The sequence below is a fragment of the Protopterus annectens genome, chromosome 2.part0 (genome assembly GCF_019279795.1).
Source record: "Protopterus annectens isolate FY-2018-M chromosome 2.part0, PAN1.0, whole genome shotgun sequence".
Lineage (NCBI taxonomy): Eukaryota > Metazoa > Chordata > Ceratodontiformes > Protopteridae > Protopterus > Protopterus annectens.
In genome coordinates this window covers 1,375,604,255-1,375,618,958 of record NC_056728.1, presented here as the reverse complement: position 1 = coordinate 1,375,618,958, position 14,704 = coordinate 1,375,604,255, and the positions used below count along the sequence as shown (strand labels likewise).

The 14,704-nt window shown below is 42.6% G+C and overlaps 1 protein-coding gene across 1 annotated transcript in view; it reads left to right on the top strand.

Annotated features, from left to right (window-relative positions):
- ZGRF1 (zinc finger GRF-type containing 1) overlaps positions 1-14,704 on the top strand; it is a 2,981,513-nt gene that overhangs the window by 901,844 nt on the left and 2,064,965 nt on the right. The gene's annotated exons all lie outside the window — the stretch shown is intronic.

The following is a 14,704-nucleotide window of genomic DNA, read 5'->3' as shown; positions in this document are numbered from 1 at the left end:
AACCATTTGATAGAAGAGGAGGAGAGATTAAGATGGGAGAGTTTAGAAAGCAGAAGTTCATGAGAGATAGTGTTGAAAGCTTTGGATAAGTCTAGGTCGAGGGTGGAAACTATGTTCCCAGAGTCACGAGCAGAGTTAATGATTTTGAGGAAGGAAAGAAGGGCAGTGGTGGTGCTATGTCCTGATCTAAACCTGTGTTGGGTAGGAGTTAGGAGTTGGTTGTCCAGTAGGTAGGGTAATAGTTGGAGGTGAATACATTTTTTGAGTATCTTAGAGATAGGGGATAGGATAGCAATAGGGCAAAAGTTGGAGATTGTACAGTTTGAACCTCCTTAATGAGGGGGATGACGAAGGCTTTTTTCCAGAGGTATGGTACATAGGACTCCTGAATTTAATAGTCTAACAACCCCTTTCTCTGCTCTTTGTGGTGTTTTTTTGCTTGTCATTTTCTCTTTCAGTCCTGCTTTCCCCTTAGAGCCCGTATAATTTAGAGGGTTCTTCCCTTTCTTCACCCTTTCTCTGAGATTATCAGTTTAGTTAGAAGCTCTCCCATCGGGGGAGTTGCATTTTAAGTTAGAGGCTCTCCTCCTTTTTCCTTTCCTTCCTTCCTTCTTTACAAAAAAAAAAATTGGTTTAAAAGTTCTTTCCTTTGTGGTCATCAGCCTGTTTACTTCTGCTTGTTGTAGGCTGAGAGTGATAATTTTTTTCTCTGTGGAAACCTTTTTTCCCCTGCTAGTTATGTCTAAAGAGTCTAAACCCTCCGGGTTTAAAAAATGCGACTCGTGTTGCCAGAAAATGTCCCTTACGGATGGGCACACGAGTTGCGTTTATTGTTTAGGGGCTGTTCACCTGCAGGACTCTTGCTGCATCTGTCATGCTTTAAGTTCCAGAGTCCTGCAGGAAAGAAAAAATAAGCTTATCCTACATGGCCTCCTGAAGAACCCTTAAGATACCTCGTCTCAGGGTCTTCAGCCAGCCGAAGTGTCTGAGAAACACTCCAAGCCATCGGTTCCGAGCTTAGAACAGACAAAACTTACTGAGAAGCCTTCGGCTCTGTCGGGCCCCAGCATTGGCTCCAACAAAGCTAAGTCTCCGGTGGCTCCATCTGTGCCCTCAGCTGGTCTGGATTCATAAGAGATCAAGGTCTCCCTCTTTAGAGCCGGTATGCTCTGCTCCACAATCTCCGGTGCTGCAACCTGGAGCGGGCAGTCACCGGTCCTCTTCACACTCCTCTCGGTCCTCCAGACTTGCGGATCACGTGGAAAGTTGTCAAAAGGCTCCTCAAGTCACAGGCACTTGCTAAATTACTCTCGAGTCCAGCCCATAAGGATTTGGCTCCTTCAGCCCTCCCAGCTTCTCCATCGATTCCTCCTCCGACTCTCTTGAGCTCGGAGCCAGAGTGCATGGAAGTCATGGTGGTGGAACCGTCTGCTCCGGTTTCTTCTCCCTTATCGGTTATGACTACTGTTCCGATCTCCTCGATGTCTCAGTTGAGGGGTCTGGGTGCCGAAGGTCTTTTGCCAGCTCCGAGGGGGGAAGTGGCATCAGACCCTTGTCCGACCCTGCTCTCCCTCTTGGAGCTTCGGCGCAGGTGAGCTTGGCTCTTACATCGCCTTCGCTCCCAGTTCAAAGAATATCTCCAGGCTCTTCAGAGCCGGAGGCTCCTTTGTCTCGGAACTGTGGTGCTTTCGAGGTGATGAGGAGCATGCTGTCTCCTGAGACTGCTCCACCCTCGGCTCCATTGGCTCCTTCTGCCTCGGTGCCTGTGCCAGCCTTTGTCCCTCCTCCTGCCAAGCTTAGGGATCCTGTGCCCCCGATGCCCCACTGGGTGACCCCACTTTTTACGAAACCTCCCCTGAACATTCGGAGGAGGTCTCTCAGAAGAAGAAATGCAAGAGTAAGCATCTTGACTCCCCTGAGTCTATCACTTCAGATACAGACTTGGATGAGTCGGAAGTGTCCCCATGGTCCCCTCTGAGGATGTCTCTTTTGCAGACATCTTGGAAATCCTCAGACAGAGGGGTGGTTGGAAGTCCCTAGCCCCTGCTGAGGATGAATCCGTATACCTGAACGCATTTGGTTCCCAACCCTCCACCTCTTGGGTGTCTCCACCTTTCGACCCACTTTTGTCTGTAGTGAGTCAAAAGACGTGGAGCACTCCAGAGACCATGGAACCTGTTCTGAGGAGACCTAACAAGTTTATTACAGCTCCCGAAGAGGTCTTTCCTCTCCAAGGGAGTCCCTGTTGATGCCATGGTTGTGGCAGCAGCCACCAAGAAGGAACTTGCGGAAACTTCTTCATCTGTCCATCTGCCGAACAGAGTCTCGTACGATGGACAAGTATGGGAAGCGTGTTTTTTCTTCAGCAACTTTTACTCTCAGATCGCTGAATTACTTGTCACATTTCACATGACTTCAGGGGGATCTCCTGAAGGAGCTAGGAGATATCCTGCAAGATCCTACAGCTGAGGGAGTTGTGAACGGGGCAGCTTCCCATCTTGCGACCTTGACCTCCCTCGTAAACTCTTCTATGAGGCTCATTTCTTATGCGGCAGATGAAGCGAGTAGGGCAGTAGGTACCATAGTAGCCTTACACAGACACTCCTGGATGTGCCTTTGTCAATTTGGGGAACCCTTTAAGTCTTCATTTACCAACACCCCCTTTGATGGCTCGTCCTTATTTGGGCCTCAAGTAAAAGAGACTCTCACCAGGTGTGAACAGGATTGCAAGACTCTCTTTCCCGTAGGGGTCCGTTTTTCCACTCAATCTAGACCCTATCCCAAGGGTCAGAAGAGTGAGAAAATGTGGTTTTGAAAATCCCAGGGATCTTCGCCTGACACAAGTGGTAATTTTCCCCTAAGGGCAGAGGGGGAAACAATAATGGAAGATGCCGTGCTCGCGGCAGAGAGGTTCCGCAACAGCAGGGTGAGAATAGATACTTTCTCTGCTAGGCCCTTCTAGCACTCCTGAAGGGAGGCTGGGTGTCCACCTCTGGAGGCACTATCACTGTACCCAGCAACCTGGCAGTCTGTCACGAGGGAAACATGGATATTGTCGATAATATCCAGGGGTTACAAATTTCCTTTTTCTCAGTCCCCCTCAAAAGACAAACGTTCTATCCCAGATGTTCCACCCAATCTTCGGGATCATGCAGTCTTAGAGGTTCAAAGATTGCAAGAAAAGAGAGCCATCCAGGAAGTCCCCACAGACCAAATCAGATCCGGAACTTACTAAAGGTTCTTTTTAGTTCCAAAGAAGACAAGGGGACTGGAGACCAATCTTGGATCTCAGCAAGCTAAACCAGTCAGTAAAAAAGACAAAGTTCCAGATGGTGACACTGCAGTCCATTCTTCCCTTCTTAGGTCAGGACAATTGGATGTGCTCCATAGATCTCCAGGATGTGTACTACCATATAAAAATGGACAGGCAATCCAGGAGATTCCTACGCTTCCAACTGGGAGCCAGTCATTATCAGTTCAGGGCCCTGCCCTTTGGTCTCACCACAGCCCCCAGGGTGTTCATCAAGTGTATGGCAGTGGTCATGGCTCACTTGAGCCATCTAGGATTCCAGGTGTTTCCATATCTAGATGACTGGCTCCTCACTGCTACCACCGAGCATCAACTAATCAAGGCACGGGGCTACACAATCCAAACTTGTTCCCAGTTAGGCATCACAATAAACTACGAAAAGTCTGCCTTTTTGCCTTGTCAGTGTATTACCTTTATAGGGGCAGATTTAGATACAAGACGCATGATAGCAAAACTGTCTCTAGACAGGGTGTCAACCATTCGTCAACAAGTTTCCTTTCTCATAAACAAGATGAGAGTTCAGGCAAGACAAGTCTTACAAGTACTGGGCTCAATGGCTGCAGCTATTACGCTAGTTCTTTCAGCACACTTTCACATGCGGATTCTGCAGTGGTTTCTCTTCGCTCAGTGGTCTTTCCATGAATTGCCAATGTCACACATGATCTTGATCACGGAATCTTGCAAAAAGGACCTACTATGGTGGCTGGTCCCCCCCCCCAGGTGACTCGGGGCAGACCCTTTCTAGATCCACATCCGTTAGCCACAGTGACCATGGACACTTCCCAGATTGGGGGGGGCATTATCTGGGATGGACTGTCCAAGGGACAATGCAACCTCACTAGTACCATCTGCACATCAGTGTTCTATAGATGAGAGCAGTGCTTCTGGCATTGCAAGCACTTCAGGACTCTCCACAGACAGACAATGCAGACAATATGTCAGTGGTATGGTACATCAATAAGCAGGGTGGAACCAGATCTTACCTCTTGTGTCGGGATGCTCTTCGAGTGTGGCAGTGGGTGATGTCTTCCCAGCATTTTCTGATTACAACGCACATTCCTGGAAAATCCAACGTGATAGCAGGCAGGCTCAGCAGGGCTATCCTCATGCCTCACGAGTGACCCCTATAGAAAGAAGTTGCAGACTTGATTTTTTGCATATGGGGCCAGCCATGCTGCGATTTTTTAGCCACTCCCCTAAACAACAAATGCAGCAGCTATTTCGCCCTAGTTCCCCCTCCGGGACAGTCACACAGGGATGCACTTGTTCATGATTGGCCTCCGGGACTGCTATATGCTTTTCCACCCTTCCCTGTCATTCCAAAGGTACTTCAGAAAGCAAAATCGTTGGGTTGCAAGCTCCTACACATTGCTCCTTATTAGCCTAGTCAGACATGGTTTCCGTTTCTTCGCCATCACCTTCAACTGGAGCCCTGGATTCTGGACCCAGTTCCGGACCTACTGACACATCATTCAGGCGGGCTTCACCCATCCTTTCAAACTCTCAAGCTGACTGCTTGGTTACTCAACTTCCAGTCTTAGCCAGGCTCCCAAACATTTCCCCTGCTGTGCAACACATTCTAGTGTCCTTCCACAAGCCCACTACCAGGAGGATTTTCACTAGCAAATGGAAGAGGTTCTTTTACTGGGCCAAAAGAAATAACATTAATCCTTTTACGTCTCCTGTTCACAAGATTCTTGACTTTCTGGTCGAAACCTTCGAAAAAGGGGTAGCTGCAGCTACTATTAGATTCCAACTGTCTGCCATCTCCAATTTTCAAGTAGGAGACTTGGGTTCAAACATTATATCCCATAAGTTGTGCAGAGCATTCTTACGAGGTACAACGCTTTTATGGCTTCCGGTAAGAAACCCCCCCCCGGACCTAAACTTGGTTTTAGCTTCAATGATTCTGCCCCCCTTTGAACCAGCAGCATCTTGTCCCTTGAAGTTTCTATCTTGGAAAACCCACTTTTTGGTTGCTATAACCTCAGCTAGATGGGTTTCTGAATTACATGCTTTGTCTATTCGCCTGCTGTATCTCATTTTCCACAAAGGTAGAGTGTCTCTAAGAACCAATCCTTTCTTGCCTAAGGTTTGTTTCGAGTATAACTTAAATCAGTCCATTGAGCTTCCTGTGTTCTTTCCCAATTATGGCAACAAGGCACAGTGTATAGATTGCACCAATTGGATGTTCATAGACAATTGCGTTTTTATTTAAACAGGACCAAAGACCTCAGAAAATCAGACCAACTGTTCATATCCTTTGCAGACAATAAGCAAGGTTATCCAGTTTCTAAAGTGACATTATCAAAATGGCTGTCAAACACAATCACTTATTCCTATAGTTTGCGTAAAACGACGCTTCCAGGAAGACCCAGAGGACATTCAACCAGGGCCTTAGCCACCTCTGTTGTCTTCCAAGCTTAATTACCTTTAGATTCTGTGCAGCAGCAACATGGGCAAATCCTCATACCTTTATCTCTCATTATACAGTGGATGTGGCCTCCCTGAACAGGGCATCCTTTGGTTCCACGGTCCTGAAAAATTTGTTCCAGTCAGCCACCCAAGAACCAGATGCTGGGGACACGGTCCCAACCATCAAGAATGAAGGCGAGCTGGGACAACATAACATAAAGAAGTTGTGTCTACCATAATGTTCCATGTTTATTGTCCTTCATCTTGCCTTCCTCCTTGCGTTCCCCCTCCTTCCCCCATCCTGGAGGTTCAAGAGGAGTTCCTTATTGGTTACACTGGCTGAGTTTCTTGCTGACATACCAGGTTAGTTAACCATACATTGTCCTTCCCCCTATCTTCCTATCTTGATGTATAAGAGCTTAGTAAAAAAAAAAAAATGTTTTTTTTTACTATGTATGTCTAGTGGTAGGCTATTACAAACTAGATCTGGGTAGCTGCCGCTAGGTATGTTGAGATAAGGGGTAGCCTCGAGCCAGTAAGCGTTCTCGAGCTTTAGTAAATCGGCTGAGTCGGAGCTGAGGATCTGCTCCGAACCCCAACCAGCAAGAAGGAAGGCAAGATGAAGGACAACAGACACTGAACATTATGGCAGGTACATAACTTCTTTTTTTCTCGCCCTTCTTTTGGTAGGTTTGGAAACTAGGTGACCACTATGCAAAATCTGGTTATGTTCATGTTGTAAGGAAGCAGGAGCAACAATTTTAGGACCTTTGAAAATAATGCCATCTTCCATCAGCATCTCATCTCTGTAAGGAAAATAAGTTTACACTGCAGGTGGTATACTAGATTGCTTTGACAGCCATCCAACATTAATGTAGTGGTTGAGCTTTTGCAAAATTGGATCAGTCTTTGTATGCTCTCTCAGCTCATCAAGTCTCGTGGTAAAGAAAATTAGAGTTCCATTATGTCAAACTCAGAATTCTCTGCATCCAGCTGTTCCGTTGTATTTCTGGGTGATCTGGATAAGGTATCAGCCAGATAAAGAAGTTTGCTTTTTGTATAGACCATTTTGAAGTTGTACTTTTGCAGTTTGAGCATCATTCTTTGTAATCTCGCTGGAGCTGAATGCATAGGTTTCTTTAGAATACTAACTAGAGGTTGGTGATCAGTTTCAATCTGAATAGCTCGACCATAGATATAGTCATGAAACTTTGAACATGCAAAGACTATTGCCAAAAGCTCTTTCTCAATTTGAGCATATTGCATTTCAGTTTGGGTAAGGGTTCTAGATGTATAGGCTACTGGTATGCCTTCTTAAACAATAACTGCGCCAAGCCCAAATTTTGAAGCATCACAGGAAAGAGTGACTGGTCTGTTGACATCATAGTATCTTAATGTAGGTGGGGTGGTAATTTTCTGCTTAAGGTCTTCAAATGCTTTCTGCTACTGTTCCAGACAAGACCATGTAACATTTTTGCCCATCAGCTCTCTTAAAGGTGCTGTCAACTCACTGAAGTCTGGTATAAACTTGCCTAAATAGTTGACCTTGCCAAGAAAACATTGTAGAGCTTGAATATTATCTGGTGCTGGCATTTTAAGAATGGCTGCTTGCTTGAACAGTTCTGGTCTTAAGCCAGTGCTGGTAAATAAATGATCTACATATGTAACTTCCGGTAGTCTGAATTTACACTTCAGAAGATTGAGCTTTAAGTTCATTTCACTTGCTCTTTCTAGAACTTTAAGGTTTCTGTCATGCTCTGCTTCACCATTGTCTCCAACCAATAAATCATTTACTATTATGGCACAAGGATAACCTGAAAAAATTTGCTCCATTGCACACTGGAAGTCTTCACTTACAGAATTTATTCCAAATGGCATCCTTAGAAATCTGTATCTGCTAAACGGGTACTGAAAATAGTCAGTAATAAGGATTGACGATCAAGCATCACTTGCCAAAATGAACTTTTTTCATCCAACACAGAAAAACAGTGGCATTTGGTATTAGGACTGTGACTTCCTCAACTGTACATATTGGATGATGTGGTCTGTTTGATGCTTTGTTCAAATCTCTTCAGTCAATGCATGTTCTATTTCGTCTGAGCCTTTTTTGTGGGCTGCCACCATAGACGACATCCATTCAGTTGGTTCTGTAACTGGATAACAAATTGCAGCTTTCTGAACCATTTGATCCAGTTGAACTTTTACTTTATTCTGCATAGCTATCAGAACTTTTCTTGCTGGTCTGACTAGTGGACTGACCTCTGGGTCTAACTTCATAGAATACACAACTGGAAGTTTGCCCAACTTGTCATCAAAAACATCCGCATACTCTGAGAAAATGGCTTCAGAAAAATTGGAACTAATATATGTGCTTATATAATGAACTTCTTTGGTAAAAGAAAGCAGATTCATTCTCTCACTGTCTCCGAGACGCAATAATGACTGCACAGATGTTCTAACTATATAGAATAACAAGTTGCAGCAGTTTCTAGCCAAATAACATGAAAGCACTACTGAGCCTTCGGTTTGCATTTCTTCACCTCCATAAGCAACAAGTTTTCCACTACTAGCCACATTGAGTTGTTTATTAGTTCTCACCTTAGCAAATGTGTCTGCTGACATAACATTCGACTTTGAACCAGTCTACTTTTAGCTCAGTGGATTTACTGTTGATCTGGACAGTACAAAACACTTAATTCTTTGCCAGGAAATTCACTGTGTCAACCTTTTCATCAATTGCTAATACACCATCTATGTAGAAAGTAGAATTGCAGCTCTATATGATCAACTTGCTTTTTTGAATGACCCTTCTTTATAAGTGTGTGAGGTTTACTTGATTTGCAAAACTTTTGAAAATGGTTCCATTTTTCCACTTGTGGCATTGCTGACCCAAATGCTAAGCGTTTCTCTCTTTTAGACTCATGATTGGCACCACAGTTGGGACAGTTAACAACAAAGTTGGATTTAGGTTTCGCTGATTCATGCTCGTATTACATTGAGTATGCTCTTTGGTTAGAACTTGCTGGAAAACGATGTGGTTTCTCAGGAGAACCCGCAGAGGCTATAGCTGCCATGTGCTTAGGCCTGCCTCTGTTTGCCATGTGTTGCATGCTGTCTACATTTGCTCTAGAGCCTGCTGAAACCATGCTCTTATCACTTGCAAGCATACTCATGTGCCTTTCTGTAACTTCATGGATTTCACAAATCTAAATAGCTTTGATCAATGTATAATCACCATTACGAAACAAAATCTTTCTCACAGCAGCACTGTTAATACCACACGCAAGCCTGTCCTTTATTAACTCATCTTTTAAGTTACCAAACTGACACATTTTAGCTTTGTTTCTTAGGTCAGTTATATAAGCTGCAAATGTTTTCCTTGGTTTCTGATCTCTTGTGTAAAACAAATGCCTCTCTAATGTAATATTTGTCTAGGGGTTTACACATTTCGCTGAAGTTGCTCTTCAAACACTTGGGGTCTTCCCTTGATTCAGCCTATACAGCAGTATGATGATTTTCCCCTTCTCCCTGATATACTGCTGGTGCATACAGAAATTCTTCTTAGCAAAATGAAATGCTCTGGTGTGTGCATCTTTGTCAGAATAAGCTGCTTCTATAAAAATATTGTACTCTTGTTCAAATATTCTTAAATTCTCTGCAATATTCTGATCAAATACAAGTGGTGAGGATTTTTGAAATCCATCTGCCATTATTAGCACATACCAATGAAGGGTTTTGCAAATATGTATGAACACACACACCAGAAATTTATGCCAATATTCATAACTTTGCCCAATAGCACAACAAGCCTCTGAATAACTGAACTTTGCGAAATAAGTGTCTTGGGCACTGTGATACTCTTGAAATTACTGTACTGCAAGAAATCACCTCTTATCCGTGTGAGAAACATTTCAGAATAACTGCATTGTGCGAATGAGCTGGGCAAAAGAAACTCAGAGTAAGAAACATTTCGAAGTAACTGCACATTGTGAGTAAACCATACAGAGCACACTAAAACTTCCCCAAAATGGCTATACTTTGCTAGATAATTCTTTACAGTGTAAGAAACACTGTGTGATGGCGACACTTTGCGAATAGACACACCAAGCACAAGAAACTTTTCAAAATGGCTGTATTTGGACTGCACTTCACAAAATAGTTGCACTTTGCACACAAACTCTTCAGAATATATGTGCAGTAATAAGCACACACTGTAAGTGCTTTACACATTTTGATATACTTCAAGTAACTCTATTTTTGCCCTGATACAATACGAAGTAGTAGTTTTGCCAAAAAACATGCAGTTGCCTTGCTTTATTTACGCTTAATGTACCATTTTGCCCTTATTATATTAATTTTGCTTGTTTAACCGTTTTTCATCCCCATTGTACTTTTCTTATGCTCGTTTTACTCTAAACATGCCCATTTTGCAATTCCAAGGTAATTCCAACCCCTTATGCGCTTTTTTGGTAATCTTTTTATCACATATCTTAATTTTAAGCCTTTTGTGCCTCTCTCTTGTTTAATAATGCGGTTTCTCCCCTTGTAATGCTCCGTTTTATCTTTTTTATAAAATAAACTGTTCGTGCAAGTTTTCTTTACCTTTTGTTCTTTTCTGGCCCTTTTTTGTGCTCGTTTCCCTTAGTTTACCTTCACTGTTAACTCTGCACCTTGTAGCTCTGAAAAGCAGTCTCTGGAATTCCGGTTCTGACACCATTTCACTCGTCTAGTCACAATGTAATAGACGTGTCTTTGTGGGTTCTGTTCAAGCAGCTTTATTATGTACAAACACATCGGGATTGAGGCTTAATGGCTTTAACTTAGATAAACTTGTATACAAGTAGCTATTACATTCATACATGCTCACTCTCTGGTTGCACTCTCAAAATGACACTGAAGGTAGCACGTCCTTGCTATTTATATGCACTTTCTGTCCTTGAAATACTTCTTAAAGATGCAGCTCAGCAGGTCTATTTTGATGCCCCATGATTGGTCTCTCAGTCAATCAGTCAGTGGCGGAGAATATTTCTGTCATTGAGGCTAACCTTGCTGTGATCTCTTTGCATCGCCCCACAACAATAAGTTCAGCAGGTTTTTTGCCCGAATTCCCCCTCGGGGAATCACTGAGAGATGCTATAGTGCATGTTTGGTGGTCTTTATGCTTATCCCTTGATACCAAAATTCTACCAAAAACTGCTTTGGTTGAAGAGCTCAGTTATCCTCATTGCCCCTTTTGGCAAGTGTGATTCCCCTTCCTTTGGTCTCATCTTCGATATCCTCCATGGATCCTGGACCCCAGTTCAGACCTTCTGTCACATCCCTCAGAGATGAAGCATCCCAATATTCCAGGCTTCAAAATATCTGAATGGTTTCTCCAATTCCATTTATAGCTAGACAGTCCAGGCTCTCCTCCTCAGTCCGACAAATATTTGTCTTCCCAGAAAGCATCTTACAAGGAAGATCTACATGAGTGAATGGAAAAGATTTTCAATTTGGGCTCTTCAGGAGGAAGTTGACCCTGTCACTGCTCCTCTGTCTTCGGTTCTGGAATTTTTAGGATCTGTTTTTCAGGAAGGTACTAGTTTATCTGCAATCAAAATACAATTAACAGCTATATCTAATTTTCACTCCGGAAAAAAGTTTCCTCTTTAGCTTCTTCCAAATTGTGCAAGGCGTTTCTAAAGGCACCTTCTTACTCAGACCTCCAGTCAAAGACCCCTCACCTCCTTGTGATTTAACAGTTGTACTTCAAGGGTTGACCCATCAACCCTTAGAACCATCAGCAAAATCAGATTGAATATTCTTGCCTTGAAAAACAGCTTTCCTAGTAGCTCTTACATCGGCAAGGTGAATTTCTGAACTCCAGGTTCTGTCTTCCAAATCCCCTTACATTGTTTTTCACAAAGACAAGACTGACTTTGCAATACAGTCCATCCTTATTACCAAAAGCAGAGTGTAAATCAAATATCAAACAAACAATTTATGTGCCTATCTTCTTCTCTAATGTTTAAATAAATAAGGGAGAGTACATGCTATATCGTTTAGATGTACAGAGACAGATAAAATTTTATCTACGTAGGGCAAGAGGTTTCAGGAAGTCAGAGCAGCTGTTTTGTTTCTTTCTCACCAAATAGATTAGAATCACCAGTTTCTAAAGTTAGTCTAGCCAAATGGATTACTGATTGCATTTCTTTTGTTTATACTCAACAAGGCATGTCCTTATCAAAGCCTCCTAAAGCACATTCTAGTAGCTCCATGCTAACTTTTTCAGCCTTCTGGTCTAAAGTTCCATTGATGACATTTGTGCAGCAGCTACTTGATTTAATGCTCGTAGCTTTATTGCTCATTGCAAACTAGATTCGATCTCCAGTAGCAGAGCTGCCTTTGGATGAGCTTTTCTGTAGAATATCCTTCCATGAGGGACACCCAAATTTCACATAGATGGGGCCTCTGTCCCACATTTTGAGGAAGAATGAAAAGGAGAACATCCGATTTTAAAGTTATGTACTTAGTATAACTATGCTTCCCTGTTGTCCATTTTCATTCTTCCTCAAGTCTCCATCCTCCTTCCCCCTTCCCTTCATCTTCTGGAGTGACCTTGTGGATTTTATGGAGCCTTTGTTCCAGGTTTGAGCCTAAACTTTTCTGTTCTTTACTTTTTCCTGCTCTATCTTAGGATCTTCAAGGCAAGGCAACAAACTCAGTCTGAGGTATTGTTAGCTGACTAGGGCATTATGAGTAAAGGGAGGGATCCAGAAGTCTAGTGTATGAGGCCGAGTCGGGTCCGATACCCATACTTACTCACTTCAGTGCCCAGAAGTGAGTACAGTGGTCACTTTGTATTTCATATGGCATTCCATAACATAGGGCACAACTTCTGTAAATCTTTCCAGTCTGTTTGCTTTTTTTTTTTTTTTTTCTTGGTTGCACATCAGTACTCCTGAGAAAGTATTAATTGTGGTCAAACAATGTTGCAGATTTTGCTTAGAGGGTAGACGTCCTATAAAATTTGTATGCCAGCTCTGTGTTAGCTTTGAGCCCTAGTGCAATATTGTGCATGCTTTTGATTGAAACCTTTGTGGTTTTACACTGTAGCAAGGTTCACAATATTGAATTACCACTGATACTGCCTCTACCCTTGTAATGGCACTATGTTCTCTGACCCACTGTATAGTAGCATCTGTTTCCAGGTGTTCATTTTGTTCATGATTCCACTTAGCAGTTAGCATTTACTCACCCTCCTAACACTCTTTCTGTCTCTCAGTACTGTTGTACAGTCTGCTGGATCCACCGTGAGTCCTCAAAGCTATACACCTCGGTTAGCAATGCCCTGTAAATGCAGCTTGAAGCCCATAGCTGTAATATGCATCTGTTCCTAATATAAGTACTCTAAAATATGAGGTTTACAAGCACAAGAAACAAAAACAACAAATGAATATTTTTTTGGAGGAAAAGCCCCTTGCATCCCCCCATGCCCCTCCCACAGTTTATTACTTTTTACTGTGATATCACCACACTTGGAGAACAGTCAGCAGGAGAGCTGATGCAGTTTTAGAGATCATAAAACATACTTTACCCTTGCCAGCTCAGTGGTAAAGAGTGACAAAATTCCTAACTGTGATGCAGGGACCTGAGTTTGGAAACTGGTTGAGTCATAGAAGCTAGTAGAGGGAGGACGGGAATGAGTGACCATTGTTGGCTTGCCTGTTGAGTGGAGGGCAGGTCTGACTTGCCATTTGGATGACCTCTCCTGGGAACACTACCTCTTGCTCCCATAGAGCAATAAGCTTCTGAGCTCATACTGTCTGTGTGCATACACTCAAGCTGGGAGAGCATGTAGAGGCTTGCTTATTTTGGCTGGTAGCAGGAAGCAGAAGCTCTAGGGAGGATGCCCCAGGGGGGGGGTAGACTTCCACACCATACCAGCTAGCTAGCACTCACCCTACTACCTAATTCGTACCATAGGAGGGTGAAGGAATGGGCAGACAAGGCACCCTGGACAGGATCAAATCGGTTATAGGACTCTCATGTAGCTTATGGGTGCCTGGCTTTCACCACCCAGTGGAACAAGTGGACCCTTTAGGTAACGATAGTGGAGCCAGTTGTCGGGGTCTGGTGGGGATTAATAAAAAATCCAAAAGGAAAGAACAAACCAAGAAAAAATTCTTCTGTAGCCAAACGTAGAGCAGAGAACACACGAGCAAAGGTCCAAATGTTTTAATACTTTCCAAGTGACAAACCAGCAGAATAAAAAACAAAATAAACGCTCTTAAACAATTGCGTTTTCGTCTTCAACAAATATGACTTCATCAGATACTGAGAACAATTAATTAATCAAAGTTTTATATATGTGTGCAAGTATTTCAAATTAACCTATCAATCAGAGTGCATCAAGTACCAACCAATCATTCCACTACCCTTGTTAAAAAACTTTTGAATAAAACATACATATATCAAAACCCAATACATTTCTTTCTAAATTTAAATAAATACATTTAAAAACAGATCTATTTAAAACTCCTAATTTTGTAGTATTAAATACTTTTAATCATTATAAAAATGTTCCATTTAAAAATACTTTGAATTATATACATGTTTGAAACAATTGATTTGGTGAAGTAATTTTCCTTTTACTTAACATAAAGTGCTTAGTAGATAGCACCATCTATTGGACTTATTCAAAATTACAATTGGAAGACATATTTCTTTATTATATATCTGCAGCCTTTAGTTTAAGTACTGGGGTTATAGAGATGGCATCATTAAGCCCAGGTTTTTTAGTGGCGTTCAAATATATTTGCCACCAAAGTTCTCTGTAACCAACCCTCTCTTCCCATAAGCCACCTCTAGTATCCCTTTTTACCTGCTCTATAACATAGAACTCAAATTTAGCATCCCTACAAACTTTTGTATGCCTATATAAAGCATTAGTATCTTTAGCCTTTGAAATTTCATAATAATGCTCGTATATTCGCCTCC